The sequence below is a fragment of the Lissotriton vulgaris genome, chromosome 6 (assembly GCF_964263255.1).
Source record: "Lissotriton vulgaris chromosome 6, aLisVul1.2, whole genome shotgun sequence".
NCBI classification, from domain to species: domain Eukaryota; kingdom Metazoa; phylum Chordata; class Amphibia; order Caudata; family Salamandridae; genus Lissotriton; species Lissotriton vulgaris.
In genome coordinates this window covers 880,426,522-880,441,819 of record NC_141694.1, presented here as the reverse complement: position 1 = coordinate 880,441,819, position 15,298 = coordinate 880,426,522, and the positions used below count along the sequence as shown (strand labels likewise).

At 47.2% G+C, this 15,298-nt stretch overlaps 1 protein-coding gene across 1 annotated transcript in view; it reads right to left on the bottom strand.

The window, feature by feature from the left end:
* Positions 1-15,298, bottom strand: part of SYNE1 (spectrin repeat containing nuclear envelope protein 1) — a 2,319,318-nt gene that overhangs the window by 1,469,667 nt on the left and 834,353 nt on the right. The window lies entirely within an intron of this gene.

The following is a 15,298-nucleotide window of genomic DNA, read 5'->3' as shown; positions in this document are numbered from 1 at the left end:
ACCCATTTGCATGACTTCAACAGCTATTTAAATAGATCATTGACAAAAATGTGGAAACGCTAGAATGCAAACAAGCTTTGCAGTCTGAAAATATCATGAGGAATTGCCTTCCCAAATAGTATTGAAGATGTTCAGAGGAGATGATACACATTCCTCAGATTGGAAGGCAGGGTTTAGCAGGACATCAAGTTTTTCTAGATTTCACCATACGTTTTCGATTCTACAGGTACATCTTGTAGTGAATTTTGTTGCAGGAAATTATTGATTGAAAATGTTGTCCAATATGGTCAGGCCTGATCTTAAACCACCTTGTTAGGGGTCAAGACTGTTGGCATTTCCTATTGATTTCTGAAGGAAAGGTTTGGCTGCAGAGTACTAAGCATGAGGGTGTAACTTCTGCTTTTACTAGCTTCATAGATTTGTTCTGCTTCCTGTATTTTTAGATAGGTGAAACGTGAGAGGATGTGGTCACAGGCCTATCTGCTCTAGAGTGGTTTGGAGTTGGGAGCCTTCTCCTTGGGAACTATCATAGGCAGTGCAACAGCAGAGTGTGGAGAAATGCCCCCCCCCCTCACCTTAGTCAGTGGCTCTCTTTCCCAAATGTCTTCATTTGTTTTACCATCTGCACTACAATATTCACTTATATATGTACTACATATGCAGGACTGTCTTTAACAGTAGAGCATCTCAATTTCACTTATGCAACTACAGTGGTATAAAAAATAACACTGACTTTAATGATGTGTTCATTTTTAAACAATAAATGTCTAATGCTTACTTAAACCAAATATACATCTACAAGCATTAAAACTCAATACAATTTTAGAGATTCTGTGCTGGAGCACAACACACTATTAGGTGGTGCTATTTCATGTCCTTCTTGGTAAGGATAAGGCAGCGCTTATTGCGAACACCTTTTACCACCGTATTATGAAAGCAGGTTTCTGTAACTGTTAATATATGTCAAGAAGTTTTGTGCATATTTGTTGCCATTTTGCTGTGGTGGTGATGTGCTCGTCTGTTTTTTGTGCTGCTGTGTCTTTGTGCTGCAATACTGCAAGGTGGTGTTATCATGTTGCACTGTTGTTGCTGTGCTGTGTATTATTATTTTTTGTTGAGTCATGCCCTGTCATGTTTTATATATTTAGTTAAGCTGCTTTGTGAATGTTGTATTATGTTCTGTTGTTTAATTTAGATGTGTGCAAAAATACTGTTACTGTCCTGCCAAAAATACGACGTCTTAGAAGTTTCAGTGAGAAGCAACCATTTATCATTGAGAAGGGTGGTGAAATGGTGCTCCTCCAGCTCCTTATCAATTCAATTCAAATGATCTTTATTCGGATTTAGTACATCCATAAAAGTACATACAGAATGAAAATACATTTTAAAAACAAATTAAAAACACATATATAAAAAGTTAAAAACAGATTATCCAGTTGGGTTTAAGCAGCATATGTATCATAAAATGCAATGTACATAATATATAAAGTGCAAAATACATAGTAGAGGAAGAGCATTAATCTGTTAGTGTACGTAATCTGAAAATTCAATTTATATTCTCCCACAGGGATTGTTTAAATCAAAGCACATAACAATTAAATCTGTAGTCAGTTTATAGTAGAATGATAAAGTGCACAAAATACATAAGATGGCATAGTACTATTATCCATTAGCCATGTTCCATACTTGCCCTCGATCTCACGCAGGCTTTTATGAAGCAGCTTACAGTATATATGACTTCATCTATGTGCAACATTTGCAAGAATTGTAATGCATGAATGGAATCTCGAAGGTTATATTTACGAAGAATTGGCCTTAAATATTGACAGGTATACAATTTGTAATGGCCACAAAAGAAGAGATAGTGCAATAAACTTTGTTTTCCACCTTGAGAACAAGGGCAGTCCAACTCTTCTAATTTTTTGTTATAGCCAATGGGGAAGCTGAGCAAATTAACTATGCTTCCATCCCGAAACCTGAATAAAAGGCTCTGATTCCATCTTCCTATAGGGATTGACAAATATCTTAAAGGATTGTTCAAATTATCAATACCTGGGTCAATAATGCGCAAATATTTAGTGACAACTGGTTTAATGGATTCTGATCTCATCCGATCCTCATTATATAAGTCCAGCAATGCCCGTTTAATACTATTCTTATGAGCGGGTACAATAGAATCAGGGGAGCTAAATAAAGATCCTTGACCCACGCACTGCAGACTGTTTTTGACTGCATTTAACCAGGGTATGTGATGGGATCTATCACTTAACAAACAGTCTGATATTATACTGCGCGTTAAGGATGCTGCTGGATTTAGCCATATTTTAATCCAAAAAAGCGCAGGCCTTGACTTGATAAAATCGGCAATATATGGCAGCCTTAGTTCATTGTGACAAATAAATGTAGGGGCACAAGGAACTCCCCCCAGCGCCCTCCTGCAGAATCTATTTTCCTCCAACTGGAGGGCCAGGCTGTTACAATAACCCCACACTTCAGCTCCATAAGTCCCAGTTGGCCGGCATTGGGTGCGATAGATGTTGAGGAGGGGGGTAACAACATCAGCCAGTTTTGGTTGACGGAGGGATAAAATTGAGTTAATTGACTTGCCAATTTTATTTCTCGCATGGGCAGCGTGTGGCTGCCATGAGCCTGAATTAGAGAATAACAACCCTAGGTAAGGGAAAGTGCTGGTGCATTTTAAGGTGTTGTTACCAGATTTAATTGATGTCATATTATACTTTTTTGGTCCGCAATTCATTATAAAAGATTTTTTAAAATTGGTATTTAGACCAAGATCGGACATAAAAGCAACACACCCAGAGATTAAAATGCGTAAAGCATTCGGTGTACGCCCCATTAATTCCTCGTCATCCGCATAAAGTAGGGTAGTAATGGGGGAACCATTTATAAGTGGAACGTCCTTAATGATCTTACTCAGAGTGCTACTCAACCCATTGATATATAAAATAAAAAGCAGTGGGGCGAGTACGCAGCCCTGTCTGACTCCTCTGCTAATAGGGACGTTCTTGGATAAATCACCATCATTATTAATTCGTACTCTCGCTTTTAGGTCCCTATGTAAATAAGAAAGAAAATACACCAGTGAGTCATCCAAACCATAATCAAGCAAAAGTGACCACAACCTAGAACGATTAACAAAATCAAACGCAGAACTCAGGTCCATGAAACCTAAATAAAGAGGGGATTCTTTAACAATGATATATTTGGCCATGATCAGATTTAAATTTAAACATTGTTCAATAGTGCCTACTTGGCTTCTGAATCCCAGTTGACTACAATGAAGAACATTGTTGTCCTCAGCCCAGTCCCTTATCCGTTTAAAAATCACCCTTCCAAGGACTTTTAACGTATTATCGATCAGTGAGATCGGGCGGTAACAGGCGGGATCCGACCTGTCACCTTTTTTAAATATTGGTACGATGACACTGTTCGACCAGGATTCGGGAATTGAGCTATCATTCAGGTTATTAAATAAGTTGCATAATAGAGGGGCCCAAAAATTAATTTCTGATTTAATCTGATCAATTGAAAGGCCGTCCGGGCCGGGGGCTTTATTGCTAGCGCTATCAATAATAGCATCCTCGACCTCTGATAATGAAAAGGTCAGAGGTTCAGTGCTGTTAGATAGAGAGACAGTATCTAGAGGAGTGGCTGGTGTGGCGTAAATTTGGGAGAAATGCTCTACCCACGCCTCACCTGTTATATTACTGTTTATTGGATTGATGTTAGAACCAAAAGATCTTAAGGACTTGACTTCTCTCCAGAAACCTGTTGTGTCCTTTAGTGTGGCAGTACGCGTGAGAGATTCCCAGTGATTAATCACTAGAGCCTCGGATCTAGTTCGTAAGGCAATTTTATATTTTGATCTTAATTCTTTCACGAGTGAAGCATCCCTTGGGTTGGTATTTAAGGCTGCCCTCAAGTCCCTATTGGCCTTAGAGCAAGAGGAATCAAACCAGCGGGGACCATGGGATATATTCTGCCTAGCGGGTTTGGAAGATTCTGTTTTAATGGCCCCACATAAATCACCAAAGGCGCCAACCACCTCATTACTAGGACTTGTGTATGACAGGCAAATCTCTACTGTCTCAGGATGTTTTTTAATTACTCTGGATAGAATCTCTTTATTGTCAACTCCTTTCCATACTAGTCTCAATCTATCTGTTGATAAAGCCAGATTTTGAGGCCCAGCCTCTAACTTTGCTGAAACCTTTGAGGTCTGTGGATTGTGTAAATATATTCTAAGCGGGTAGTGGTCGCTATAAGCGGAACAGATGACTTCTGCTTTTAAAATTATATCACTTAATGTTGGGCATGTAAATATGTAATCTATCGTAGAGGCACAGCCCTGACCTATAAAAGTGGGGGTTGTTATATTATTTGCACTAGTACCTGCAATTTCCATTACATTTACTAGGTCACGGGAAGCTATGTGGTTTTTCAGTTCCTCACCGTTTTTGCATAGTAGGCTGTTGCGATACATATGAGCGTTAAAGTCCCCTCCAATGCAGATGCCATCAAAGGGCCCATACTTTTGCCCTCCCAAAATTTCATCTATAAAATTAAACAATAACATAAAATTACCATTAGGACGGCTAACAAAGTCGTTGTTATAAAAATTAATAATACATAATTTCAATCTGTTAATGTACTTCATAGCCATAAAACAACTATTACCCGGTGTAGGGATCAATTTAGTTTGCACCCCGGATTTTATTTTGGACCAAATAGATAGACCCCCACTGGGTCGTCCCATGTGAGACGGGGAAGCCTTAAGATTATAACAACAGAAACCCTCCATTGTTGGTGACGTTGTGCTCCACGTTTCTTGTAGCATCAATATATCGCAGTTATTATCAACCCAATTAAGCCATTCTGTGATTTTCAATTTGGATTTTAAACCTGCTATGTTCCAGCTAACAAGAGATAATTCTGAATCCAAAGGCAGTTGGTTATGAGTCGGGGGTGTTTGACTCAAAGCAGTTCGAGGCAAGGATTGTGAAACAATCTGGGGTTCGGATGTTGGTGTCAAAGATAATTCGACAGAGATAGTCAAAGGTGGTCAGTCTTGCATATCCAGATCCGAAAGAGGTGCAAATCTATTATACATTTGAAATGGGAATGGGGGGGGTTGAAATTGCATAGGCGGTGGCCGGAAATGCATAGGTGGTGGTTGGAAATGCATTAATGACGGTTGGAATTGCATAAAAGGAGGACGAGGTTGTATTGCCATTTGTCTATAGAAATAACTCAAGGGTAACATAGTTGCAACAATAGAAATGGTAGAATAGTTGCTATTTCTGTTGAGGAGGTTTCTTACAGTCCCTGGGTTTTTAAAATTAAGAACTATACAGTCACCTTCCTTGTCCTTGAGTAAAGGCCCGACCCACGATACCCTGCGGGCCGATATAATCTCTCTTGAAATGTCAAATCCAACGCCTTTGTGCTTAGTCAGCCAGTCTATGCACTTATTCCGCAATTGCACCCATGATTCCCCCTGGTCCTCCCTCAACGGCGGTACTCCTGCTGGGACCAAGACGAAAGGACAAGCATCCGGTGGCAAATGTAAGGCTGGCCCTTGATGTTTAAAAGGTTTACTTGTCCCTTGTGGGCCAATACCCTCATTGTTATTAGCAGCAGTTGGTCTTGATGCTGTTGTGGATTTGGTTGGACCATTATTGCGGTTAGAAACAGGAATGTTAGAAATTGATGGAATAGTAGTTTTTCTAGGAGCAGGTATGGGAGTCGGTTTTGTGGGTAAATTGGATGTATTCAAAGTTGGCCCTCTATTGGTAGATCGGGGTTGAATTATAGGTGGTGCAATAGACGGAGGTAATGATCCAGGATTGCTCAAAACCCCACCCAAAGAGCTGGTAATTTCCTGTTTCTTTGATGACAATGTATTGTTTGCAGTTTCCAATTCCTTTAAGAGGCGATCAGCTCTGATTTGGTCCAGGATGACTGACCCCTTCCTTTTTATTTCTCCATTCTTGACCAGGTTATCTAATCTATCCAGTCTTTTAAAAACGTTATTAAACTGATTGATCATTTGCTTTTCTAGTCGGTTAAAAATAGTATCCACTATGGTTTCTATAAGGTTCCCATTCTGTCTTGAGAGATTATAATTATCTCCCATTAATGCTGTTTGAGTCCATATGGTTTTAGAATTCCCACTAGAGTGAGTGGTAGTTGCAGCAGAAATACTGTCCATGTCAGCGGAGTCTTTGTCTTCTGTAAGGACAATTTGTGCCCCCGAAGATTTATTTTTGTTCCACAGACTTTGAGGTGTGGGCTGATTCTTGTGGATTAAAGGCTGTTTCCTTTTATTAGCACTTTGCTTAGTTATGCCTCTTTTACGTTTTTACCCTCCCGGTTTATTGCTACTAGAATCAATACTGTCCAGGGTAATGACATCGTCCTGGGAAGCTGTTGTAATAGTAGAAACACTTTCTGTCAGCAGGGATACTGGGGATGTTGATATCAGTACCGGCTTAGAGATTACAACCGCTGGTATTGAAGAGGCGGGGTCAGGTGCTATGTAAGTAACGGTATTTTCATCGTCCAGAATAGTGGGCACATCAACGGAAGGATGTGACGGTTTTACCACAATTACTTCAGGGGTTATATGTATATCTCCGTTTGCACAACTTGTACTACTTGTTATACTCGATTTGTTGTTGATAGTAAGTGAACCCATCGAGAACCTTCTCTCAGTCTCCACAATTTCGTTAAAAGCAGTTTCTATCAGTGTCTCAAAGGATGTGATGAGGGAGACAGAAGTATCAACACCCTTGGTTAAAACATCAATATTATAACTATCACCCATTTTATAATCCTAGTTAGGTGCTCACCTTTGAGAGAAATGTTAAAGGGGTGGCCCACCCGTCCACTGCAGTCCACTGACGGCCACAGACGGCCCGCCCTTTGCCCGGGCTTAGCCCCGGGCATCCCGCTCGCGTCCCGTGACGCGGGGGTTCCCGAGCTTTATCGCTCCGTTGGCGCTCTCTGGGCGTGACCCGCGTCACTCAGCACGCGCCGCCGCGAGGCCTGCCGGGATTTGTGGTCTCCCGGAGCGGCGGCGCGGAGTCCAGTGCCTTTGGACTCTTGGCGGTGGCGGCGGTGTTCCCAGATGCTGTGTCTGCCCACGCCTGACTCTCGGCGGTGGCGGCAATAGTCAGTAGTTCCCCCGCTCTGCCGGGGTTCCCGAGCTTTATCGCTCCGTTGGCGCTCTCTGGGCGCGACCCGCGTCACTCAGCACGCGCCGCCGCGAGGCCTGCCGGGATTTGTGGTCTCCCGGAGCGGCGGCGCGGAGTCCAGTGCCTTTGGACTCTTGGCGGTGGCGGCGGTGTTCCCAGATGCTGTGTCTGCCCACGTCTGACTCTCGGCGGTGGTGGCAATAGTCAGTAGTTCCCCCCGCTCTGCCGGGGTTCCCGAGCTTTATCGCTCCATTGGCGCTCTCTGGGCGCGACCCGCGTCACTCAGCACGCGCCGCCGCGAGGCCTGCCGGGATTTGTGGTCTCCCGGAGCGGCGGCGCGGAGTCCGGTGCCTTTGGACTCTTGGCGGTGGCGGCGGTGTTCCCAGATGCTGTGTCTGCCCACGTCTGACTCTCGGCGGTGGCGGCAATAGTCAGTAGTTCCCCCCGCTCTGCCGGGGTTCCCGAGCTTTATCGCTCCGTTAGCGCTCTCTGGGCGCGACCCGCGTCACTCAGCACGCGCCGCCGCGAGGCCTGCTGGGATTTGTGGTCTCCCGGAGCGGCGGCGCGGAGTCCGGTGCCTTTGGACTCTTGGCGGTGGCGGCGGTGTTCCCAGATGCTGTGTCTGCCCACGTCTGACTCTCGGCGGTGGCGGCAATAGTCAGTAGTTCCCCCCGCTCTGCCGGGGTTCCCGAGCTTTATCGCTCCGTTGGCGCTCTCTGGGCACGACCCGCGTCACTCAGCACGCGCTGCCGCGAGGCCTGCCGGGATTTGTGGTCTCCCGGAGCGGCGGCGCGGAGTCCGGTGCCTTTGGACTCTTGGCGGTGGCGGCGGTGTTCCCAGATGCTGTGTCTGCCCACGTCTGACTCTCGGCGGTGGCGGCAATAGTCAGTAGTTCCCCCCGCTCTGCCGGGGTTCCCGAGCTTTATCGCTCCATTGGCGCTCTCTGGGCGCGACCCGCGTCACTCAGCACGTGCCGCCGCGAGGCCTGCCGGGATTTGTGGTCTCCCGGAGCGGCGGCGCGGAGTCCGGTGCCTTTGGACTCTTGGCGGTGGCGGCGGTGTTCCCAGATGCTGTGTCTGCCCACGTCTGACTCTCGGCGGTGGCGGCAATAGTCAGTAGTTCCCCCCGCTCTGCCGGGGTTCCCGAGCTTTATCGCTCCGTTGGCGCTCTCTGGGCGTGACCCGCGTCACTCAGCACGCGCCGCCGCGAGGCCTGCTGGGATTTGTGGTCTCCCGGAGCGGCGAAGCGGAGTCCGGTGCCTTTGGACTCTTGGCGGTGGCGGCGGTGTTCCCAGATGCTGTGTCTGCCCACGTCTGACTCTCGGCGGTGGCGGCAATAGTCAGTAGTTCCCCCCGCTCTGCCGGGGTTCCCGAGCTTTATCGCTCCGTTGGCGCTCTCTGGCCGCGACCCGCGTCACTCAGCACGCGCCGCCGAGAGGCCTGCCGGGATTTGTGGTCTCCCGGAGCGGCGGCGCGGAGTCCGGTGCCTTTGGACTCTTGGCGGTGGCGGCGGTGTTCCCAGATGCTGTGTCTGCCCACGTCTGACTCTCGGCGGTGGCGGCAATAGTCAGTAGTTCCCCCCGCTCTGCCGGGGTTCCCGAGCTTTATCGCTCCGTTGGCGCTCTCTGGGCGCGACCCGCGTCACTCAGCACGCGCCGCCGCGAGGCCTGCCGGGATTTGTGGTCTCCCGGAGCGGCGGCGCGGAGTCGGGTGCCTTTGGACTCTTGGCGGTGGCGGCGGTGTTCCCAGATGCTGTGTCTGCCCACGTCTGACTCTCGGCGGTGGCGGCAATAGTCAGTAGTTCCCCCCGCTCTGCCGGGGTTCCCGAGCTTTATCGCTCCGTTGGCGCTCTCTGGGCGCGACCCGCGTCACTCAGCACGCGCCGCCGCGAGGCCTGCCGGGATTTGTGGTCTCCCGGAGCGGCGGCGCGGAGTCCGGTGCCTTTGGACTCTTGGCGGTGGCGGCGGTGTTCCCAGATGCTGTGTCTGCCCACGTCTGACTCTCGGCGGTGGCGGCAATAGTCAGTAGTTCCCCCTGCTCTGCCGGGGTTCCCGAGCTTTATCGCTCCGTTGGCGCTCTCTGGGCGCGACCCGCGTCACTCAGCACGCGCCGCCGCGAGGCCTGCCGGGATTTGTGGTCTCCCGGAGCGGCGGCGCGGAGTCCGGTGCCTTTGGACTCTTGGCGGTGGCGGCGGTGTTCCCAGATGCTGTGTCTGCCCACGTCTGACTCTCGGCGGTGGCGGCAATAGTCAGTAGTTCCAGCTCCTTATCTATTTAAGACACAAGTCAGCCAAAAAATGTGGCAGAAGGCTGTCACAGTTAGCACTTTCTGCGCTCACTTTATGTGATGTAGTCCTCTGATTTTGTTCTTCTGGTAACAGGAAGAAGGAGATATGGAATATATTTTCTAAGGCCTAAGGTCATGTTTTGTTATCCCTTGAGGGTCTTAGGGTCATATGATATGCTCTGGAATAATGGGGCAGATGTATGAAGCATTTTCCCTTAACCCCTTCACCGCTGCACGAATTCCGCCGCGGGGTGGGGGTGAGCGCGATGCTTCCGTGCTCGTGACGGAACCGCGCCGTCATGAGACACGGGTGGCGTGTGCTCATGACGGCGTGGTTCCGTCATGACCACGCCCTCGTGGGCGAAGCGGCCGCAGCATGACGGAACCAAGCCGTCATGAGCACACGTCATCCGTGTCTCATGACGGCATGGTTCCGTCACGAGCATGGAAGAGGTTAACAACCACTTTGATTAAGGGTTGCTACTGCAAAAAATATCTGTCCAATGCACAAATCCAATTTTAGGAGTCAATAACTTTAACCACTCCTAAAGCAGGATTTCAGCTCCTTGCCGAATTGCTGTTTGAAAGGGGCTTATTGTAGCCGTAACCTTAATATAAGATAACAAATTCCCTTGGGACTCCTTCCCTCTTGTGAGGCTTTGTGAAAAAAAGTTAACTCTCAACCAATCTTTCACTAAAAGTATTTTTTCTTTTAAAGAAAAGGGGCTGCTTTAAAAAAAAAAGTCATATTCTTTATTTAAAAGCGATCTACGACATGGTGGCCTACTGACCATGGCAGGTCATCACTTCGTGGTGATGGCCACAAATCCCAATGGCTCGTAATTTATGACCTAACACTTTAATAATCAAGAGATAGGTTAGATGCTGACCCACTGCGGTTCAGAGTTTTACAAGCTATGTTTGTCACATATAGTGACCGTGTTTTTGCATGTCGATCTTCATACAGCTGGTCAAAATGTCCCTACTAATACCAAATGATCTCAGATAGCTACTAACAAATGAAAAGAAGTTGGGCCCGATTCACAAAGGTAAACTTAGAAGTTTGGTCTAAACTTAGACCAAATGACTAAGTTTACGACTTTGGGAATTCACAAAGGACATTTCCGAGAACTATCTTTATGACCGCACTCAGGGAGGAGATGCCATTATTTGTAAGACTGTTGTGGGAGCAAACCACATCTTAGCATTTTTATTTATTTATTTATTTAGTGTTTTGTAGAGTTCAACCCGACCTGTGAGGGTATCAGAGCGCTTTACAGTAGTATCGGTTTGGATAACAGGACAAAAGGGAGGGGAGAGTTCTAAATGTAAAGCGCTCTGATACCCTCTTGGGTCAAGTTTGCGCTATATAAAACTTTATAAATAAATAAATAAATAAATAAATAAATAAATAAATAAAATAAAGGGATAGGGAACACATAGAAAGATACAGTATATGGCAAGACAAACAATCATAATATCCGACTACCTATTGAGATAGGAACAAAATGATACAATGAGCTAGAAAAGCAGTCTCAGCACCCTGGAAGATCGTTCGGAGGAGCAGGGTGGGTAACAAAAGGAGAGGGGGCCAGGGATAATGCTGTAACGATAGGTAAAGTCAGGTTACGGAGGAGAATGTAATGTGAGCAGTAGGAGAGGAATTTGCGCATTAGGAAAAATGTGGTCTCCTTTTTGAAGTGAGCTAGAGACGGTATTCTTTTGATGGCGGGTGGGAGTGAGTTCCGTATTCTTGTGCGGCTCCGGAGAAAGCCCAATTGGACGTTCTTTTTTTCTTGAAGCTTGCAGATTGGAGCAAAAGGGCTCTGGCAGACCGGGTGTTTCTGGCTCCACCAGATAAAACACGTTTCTGTGCGAGAAAAGCAGGGGACTTGGAGTAGAGAGCCTTTCGGGTGATGCGCCTCAAGCGGAAGCCAGTTCAGAGCTTTAAGGTGGGATGAGATATAGTCGAACTTCTTAGAGCCAGTTCAAAGTCTGGTAGCGGCATTGAGGCAGGCTTTCAAGGGTGCCAGGGAGGCCTTAGGTAGGCCTGCAAGGGTGGAGCAACCATATTCTAGCCTGGAGATGACTAGAGCCTGAATTGCCGATTTTAGATCTGGGGGGTCGAGGAAATGTTTCAGGTTTCTTAGGTAGTTCAAATGAAATCTTGCAGTTTTGGCCATCGTGTTGCTATGGCCTCGCATGTTCAGGTTGCCGTCTAAGGTAATTCCTAGGGATTTCGCAGAGTCCACAATGGTAGGAGAGCAGTTTAGAGCTGTGATAGCCTTGATGCAAACTTGAATGTCTGTATTGGCGTTAGGTGATGAGATTAAGAGGAACTCAGTTATTTTGGCATTGAGTTTAAGTTGGTTTGATGTGAGCCAGCGAACCGTCAGCTTTAGGGCCTCGTTTAGGGAGCGGATGTCCTCTGGGGAAATGATTTTAATGTAGAGCTGTGTGTCGTGGGCATACATGTGGTAGGAGATATTGGCAGTACGCAGCACCTCTGATAGCGGTTCGAGGAAGAGATTGAAGAGGGTAGGGGACAGGGTTGAGCTTTGAGGGACTCCAACTGTGATCGGAGAGGAAGTGGATAGGCTGCCGTTGATCAGGATTCTCTGTGAGTGGTTCTGGAAGAAGGACCTAAACCACGCCAGAACTGTGCCATCCAGGCCCATCCTATGTTTTAGGCGATTCAGGAGAATTTCGTGGTTAACCGTGTCAAAAGCCAAGAATAGGTCAAGAAGGATCAAGAGGCAGGTTTTGCCTTGGTCAAGGGCATGAAGGGCATCATCCACAATGCGGAGGAGTGTGGTTTCCGTGCTGTGTCCAGGTCTGAAACCAGATTGCAAGTCGTCTAGAAGGTGGAAGTTGGTGATGTGTTGCCTCAGCTGTTGTTGTACACATTTTTCCAGCACTTTAGCTAGGAGAGGGATGTTTGAGATAGGTATGTAGTTGTCAGGAGAAGCCGGTTGGTTCTAGTGTAGGTTTTTTTTAAAGATGGGGACAACCTGTCCCGCTTTGAGAGAGTCAGGAATCGATCCCTGTAGGAGGGATGAGTTGATTATTGTCGTCCAAGAGAGGATGATAGCCTGAGAAGCAGCGGCAAGGCAGGGTGACGGGAGAGGGTCGTTTAAGTGGTTGTTGGGGCTTAAAGAGGAAAGGATTTTTGAGACCGATTGTTTAGCATAGACTTTGAAGTTGGATCATAACGCTTTGTTTTTGAGGGAGGTCTTGGAGGGCAGCGTGGAGTGTGGAGGAAGAACCGGAGGGGTTTGGGAGTAGGTAGCAGACATGAGTTCCTTTCCTAGGGCAGAGATTTTATCACAGAAGAAGGAGGAGAATTGCTTGCATGGGATTGGAGATATAGGGGTTTCTTTGGAAGATTTAGCTAGTTGGTTGGATTGGTGTTTGGCCAACTCGAATAATTTGCGAGGTCTATTCTTAGTGTTATCCAGTTCAGTTCTGAAGAATTCTTTTTTTGAGTTAATGATATTTTTGTTATAGGCGTTTCTGGCTTGCCGGAGAAGTTCAAAATGGTGTGCGGAAGGGGGCTTTTTCCAGTTCCGTTCTGTTTGCCGGCGGGACCTCCTCTCATTGTTAAGGGATCCGTTGAACCAAGGGTTCCTGTCCTTGATCTGTGTTCTTTTCAGTTTTAGCGGAGCAAGGGCATCAATTATATTGGAGATCGTTGTGGAATAGTGTTCAGTGAAGTTGTCGACCGTGGTGATATGTGGGGGAGGTCCGATGCACAGCGAGCAGCCAGTTTCTCGTGGTTCAGGTTCTTGATGTCTCTGATCCATCTTTTGGGGATCACCGGTTGCGGTGTCCATGTCTTGTGAGAGCCAGGCAGACGGAAGGTGATAGCGTGGTGGTCAGACCAGTCGCAAAGATCTATGGAGGCGAGTTTGACCACAGATTCCTTAGAGATGATCCAGTCTAGAATGGCACCTTTCGAGTGAGTAGGGAGGGAGCAGGCTTGGGTAAGCGATTGGTTGGCCAAGAAGTCTCTGATGGCGTTGACATGTGGGTCCTTGGGGTCATCCCAGTGCAAGTTGAAGTCTCCAAGAAAAATGTCTTTGAAGTTATGGGAGGCCTTGACTGTGAAGATTTCCATGAGGTAGTCTGTGAAAGTATCATTCTTGCCTGGGGGATGGTAAAAGATGTGCAGTCTGCACTGAAGGGTGGTGCTGTTGTAGGCGGAGAGGGCAAGATATTCGCAGGAATCCGTAGGTTCGGCTAGAAGTTCAGTGATAAGGAGGTTGGAGCGGTAGATGCAGGCTATGCCACCTCCTTTTTTTGTGATTGCCTGTCCAGTCTTACGATGAGATAGTTAGGTGGGACTAGTAGGTCTAGGCAGGGCGAAGAGGATTCATTAAGCCAGGATTCCATCAAGATTGCTACGTCAGTGCTTAGATTGAGGATGAGATTGGCTACATCAGCGGCATGCTTTACCGCAGAGCGGCAGTTGATGAGGAGACCGGATAAAGGGGGGGCGGTGTGTGTGTCGTGACTAGGGGCGGATGTTGGGACTACAGCTAGGTTCCTGTTGACTATCCCTTTGTTGCAGAGAGTGGCTGGTCTAAAGGGATTGATTGCAACCGTGCGTATAGATTGTTCTGTCTTCGTGTCAGAGGAGCAAGAGGATTCATAGCTAACGAGGAGGTCTGCAATTTCGTCCTCCGAGAGTTCCAGAGGGCTGGTCATAGCAGGGGTAGGAATGTGGGTTAGGAGGAGGGCCTGTACTTCATCCTCTGCGAGGTAGCAGGGCTGCCTTTGAGGGCGCAGGTATCAGGGATAGAAGAAATGGGTGGAGAGGGGGCTCGGAGTCGGAAGGGGGGGGAAAGAGGTCTGTGAAAGCGGAATATTCGAGAGAGTGAGGTCAGTGAGGTGCAGGAGCATTTTGAGGTCCGTGAAGGACTTGTGGAAGCTCAAGGTTAATTCAGTAGCTTTGCGGTGGAGAGTATCCAAATCCCTAAGAGAGGGGTGTTCTTGCGGGCAGGGGGCCAACGGTGTGAGGACTGATCTGGTGGGGAGAGCAGAAGGCTTAGTGGAGTGGTTAAGACGACCAGAGTCATGAGTTTCCGTGTCCCCACGGTAGGGAGGATTAGAGGTAGCCGGTTTAGGGAGGCTACTGATGGCTTGTGATGGTGACCTGGTAGACGGGCTGGGGAGTCTAGGGGGTTGGGCCAAGGGGGGGGGGGGGGGGTGTCAGGATCGGAAGGAGAGGGATGGGAATGTACGTTGGGAGGTTGGTAGGGGGGATTTGAGGTAGAGGGTTTAGGGAGGCTACTGAAGGCTTTCAGTGCTGGCCTGGTAGATGGGCTAGGAGGTCTAGAGGGTAGGGCTAAGGGGGGTGTCAGGATTCGTAGGAGAGTGATGAAACAGCCCCAGAGGAGGAGTTCTGTAGACATGAAAATCCATAACTTAATTAAGCTTATTTTACCATTAATGAAGTATTGTAGAACTAATTATGAGCATACTTTTCATATTTTTAGGAAAACATATTTTGCAAATGTTAATTATGCTGGCCTGAAAATGTAAGCTACTAACAGACAATAGTCAGTTTGCAATAAGTTGCAATATGTTAAGATGCATTTTTGAAGCTAGCTATTTTTAAATTATTAAGCCTGTAATTTAGAATTCAGTTCTGACCATCTTTAAATAAAATGGAACTGATGAATCTACATAGTGAGATGGAAAGATACCAAAGTTAATAGTTCAATAAACAGTATGTACACTGCTCAGTCATTTTTCATCATTCCAAAAATCAAGTTTCATGCTTGCCTAAATCTG